Source organism: Octodon degus, unplaced genomic scaffold, assembly GCF_000260255.1.
Source record: "Octodon degus isolate 3935 unplaced genomic scaffold, OctDeg1.0 scaffold00013, whole genome shotgun sequence".
NCBI lineage: Eukaryota > Metazoa > Chordata > Mammalia > Rodentia > Octodontidae > Octodon > Octodon degus.
The window spans coordinates 29,204,144-29,208,420 of record NW_004524589.1 but is presented as its reverse complement, the minus strand read 5'-3'; the positions used below and the strand labels follow the sequence as shown (position 1 = coordinate 29,208,420).

At 35.0% G+C, this 4,277-nt stretch overlaps 1 protein-coding gene across 1 annotated transcript in view; it reads right to left on the bottom strand.

Annotated features, from left to right (window-relative positions):
• Nucleotides 1–4,277, bottom strand: part of LOC101560671 (kelch-like protein 1) — a 494,908-nt gene that overhangs the window by 149,823 nt on the left and 340,808 nt on the right. The gene's annotated exons all lie outside the window — the stretch shown is intronic.

Here is a 4,277-nt window from a genome sequence, read left to right as displayed (position 1 = left end):
CTTCTTCTTCTTCTTCTTCTTCTTCTTCCTTTTTCTTCCTCTTTTAATAAGTTTGACTTACAGTCATGCTATCCCCATAGGTAGTTCAAGCTGGATTTGAATTTTCACTTTTCCTGTCTCATTCTCCTAGAGTGTTAAGTCTGTGGATATCTAATACCATACTAGTTTGCCACAGATTTGTTCCATGATATTCTTCAATTACTATGGGATATTAAAGCATATTTCTATGTTAGTGAATTTCACATTACTGGCACAAGCCACCTTTGATAAATTGAAAGGAATGAACATTCATCTTGGCCATGCTTTCAGAGCTTTCAGTCCATGGCTGCTTGCCTGTGTTACTTTGCTCTTGTTCTGCCACAGATAACATCAAACAGTCATGGCAGAGGAGGCCACTCACACTGGGCAAAGAAACTCAAGTGACCTGGCTCAGGAATCACCCCATTTCATCTTCAAAGGCCTCTGGAGGGACACATTTCCTGCAGATTTTAATACCACCCCGTAGCACCAAGGCCTGGGAAATATAAATTACTTCAAATGACATTCATGTAAATGAATGTCATTTGTAAGATAAGGACATGATATTCCACTAAATACAGTATAGTATTCTTATAATAGGCAAAAATAATGACTAGACATTATAACAAAGTTGTTCTTTTTTTGTGAGCAGAGTCTCACTACAGTTTGGACTCATAGTGATTCTCCTGATTTGTTCCTCCCTAGAGCTGGGATTACAAATGAGTTCCACCACCCCTGGACTCCATCGCCGGCTCAGCAAACCTGGGGGCTAGGCTGGTGCAGCATGCCGTGCTAGAGATCAAATCCAGGCCCTTGCACTTACCTAAGCAAGTGTTTAGTCCACTGAGTTATATTGCTGGCCCCTTATAATAAAGTATTATTAGCAATATGTCAACCATGTCTCTAAAGAAACAAAGGAAATGACCACTTTGAATTTGTATCTATTTAATATGTAATCACACAGCTGATGTCAACATCATATGAATATTTTACTATGTCATCTGCTGCTTTACCTGTAGCTTGATACTTCTAAAGTTCCTACGCACATTATCCTTGTTTTATTTATTTAGAAAGTCCAATCTAAGTTTCAGCTGAGGGGCCAGCCAAACAGGTCAGTGGACTGAAGTGCCTGCTTAGGCAGAGTGCAGAGGCCAGGGTCCGATCCCAGGCATGCCATGCCGGCCCACCCCCCAGTGCATACTGAGAAGGCTATTGAGACTGGGTGTGGTGGTGCTTGCCTATAATCCCTGTGCTTGGGAGGCTGTAAACAGAAGGATCACTATGAGTCCAATCTATACAGTGAGACCCTGTAGACCCTGCCCTAAATACTACTACTACTACTACTACTACTACTACTACTACTACTACTACTAAATAAAATAAGTTTCAGCTGAATTCTCTCATTGTCTCTTAAGCACCAAACACGTTTGAAGGTTTTGTAGTATTGGTTTGGTGTTTGATGTACTCTACCGCATTTAGTCACTGTCTTTTCACAGAGACAGAGTATAACACTGAGTAGAAAAAGATGAAAGGCTTTAATGTGAAATCCTTAGACTGGCACAGGCAACTCTCTAGTTTCAAAGATCACTTTCTTTATAAGAACTTCAACTTCATCTAGGACTTCTGTAGTTGAGAATCAAAAGAAAATCTGTGAAATGTACTGCATAAGTCAGGCTTTTCCTCAACCTGAGGATCTTTTCTTTTCCTTATTGCTCATATTTTAGCAATTCTGAATTTCCTCCTATTCTTTGAAGAGATTGCATGCCTCAAGTTGTATCCCATCATATCTGAAATCCCCAAAGTCCTTACCAACATCATTCTCCTAATCTAGTAATTTTCTAAATTGATGCCTTATAATTCTTTAGCTTTTCCTCTGGGAAATAAAACACCAGAACATACTGCTTTGCATTCCTATAGTTTTCTAAGCAAGAGTAATTTTGGTGTCCACATTATATTTGCTGTATTTGCAATTCTTCACTAGTAATATTTATTTCAAACATTTTCCTTATCATTTGTTTTCTTAAATAAAGTGGGTAACTCTATGAGAAAGGGATCATATTCATGTTATTAATCGCTCTGTATAGGTTCTTAACATAGAATATGACACACAAAAGAAGTGCTAATGACAGGTATCATTTATAAATATAGGTGTAGGTGATTGGAAGAAAACAGGACAGAACAGTGTTCTGAATTTTCATATCTGCAGAACACTCAAAGGCTTCCTAACCATATTTTATAAACCTCATAAAGTATCGTCTATAACTAGGAGCTGCGGAGAAGCACAGTGAAATGCTTACATTGCACTTTACATGGAACTTTACAAACATAAATAATTCCAAAAGACCATACTACATCCTATATAGACCTTTACGTTAGGTTTAGTAAATTCCACATTTTGGCTGTATTCGTTTTAGTTTCGTTTTCTCTTACCTTTTCAGTTTTATTTTTTTCCTGATTATTGCCTTTGCCTCCTTATCTTTTAAGATAAGAAATGCAATTTTCAGATAAAAATCTTAATAACTTACAGATAACACAATAAGTTCTTGAAAGAAAATGTTCTAACTCACCTTTAAGTGCCTCAGAACTTCAGCTTCTAAACATTTCTTTTTTTTTCAGGAAGAACAGTTTCTTTGATGGTTGGTATTAAGCACTACATCTTTATATAAGTTTTATGCCATCTCTAATGAGAAATTTCTATACTACTATGATATGGTAAATTCTTGAAGACTTCCACAAATAATCTTGTCTTCTACTTCCACTTCCTTCCTTACTTAAGAAGAAATATATTTTTTAAAAATTTCCCTGTATTCTCACATTTTTATAAAGATTTTTGATTCAAAGTAATAATAACTAAGTTGGCATTAGAAATTTTAAAAGGAAAAAGATTCAAGATTCCTAAAGAAGTACAATTTTTGAGAAATTTTTCCACTTGAAGAGATAGAGAAATTCTCATTCTGGCAAATATTCTAACACAAAATGTGTATTCTAACATTAGTGTATACTCTAACAACAATACCAAAATCTTAAAATTCAATACTTTTGATGCTGCTGATATTACGGAAATAATTAAAAATTTTAAACATATTTAGATGAATATAAATTGAATTAAAACAAATTCATGGTTTAATATTATTCTAAGTAGAGAATTGTAAACCACTACAGTAAGAACATTTTCATACTTTTAAATATTCTAGGAAACCAATTTAGTAAAATTAAATTTTAAACAGGTAAAGGTTTTTTTTTTTTTTTTTGCAGAACTGGGGGTTGAACTCAGACCCTTGCTCTTGCCCGGGAAGCGCTTATTCTGCTGAGCCCCAGACAGGTAAAAGTTTAAAATAATCATTTCCTTTGTTTCTGTAATAGCAAAGTACCATTTGATTAATACTAATTTAATGTTTCACATCCAGTTAATATTTTATTTTGTTTTCAGAGTATACTGCTACCATGTGGGGATGGGGCTGTAGCTCAGGGACACAAGTATTTGCCTGGAAAGCAGAAAGTTCAATTCCTGGTACCAAACCAAACAAAACAAAACCTAAGTACTAATCCATGAAAATTTATAAATATAATTGATCTCATTTAGAGATTTCCTTGGTGAAATATGTTTTTTTTTTTTTTTATTTTAGGGAAGGGTCTACAGGATGTTCAGGGTCTCACTACTAGATCGGACTTGTAGTGACTCTTCTGTTTACAGCCTCCCAAGTGCTGGGGTTAGAGGCACACGCCACCATGCACAGTCTCAATTGCCATCTCAGCGCACCCAGAGGGGTGAGGCCGGAACAGCAGGACCAGGGATTGAACCCTTGGCCCCTGCGCCTGCTTGCAGGTGCTTTAATGTACTAAGCTATTTGACTGGGAAATATAATGTTCTTGCTTTTGCAGATGATACTCAACCTTAAAATTAGGTAAATGTAAAACCATGTTTAATGAAATCAGACTTGGATTGTTGTATTTATTAAAAGTCTCTGAAAATCATATTAAAAGATAAAATTAAAGGATTAAAATATTAATTGAAATATTTTTTATTTTAAAATTTGGATACTTGTGTCACATGGTGAATGTTATTTAGCATTTCATAATCTATAAGACTGATATGGATACAGATCAATAGTTCTGGTTTCTTAGCTACACTAACTGTTTTAGTTTATCAGCTTAATTATTGGGCTGTTTTACCAGTATATTTTCATTTTCTGTTTCATGAAATTAACAGAAAAATTTCAAAGCATTTTGCTTTGACTTTGAATACTTTCAAATACTCT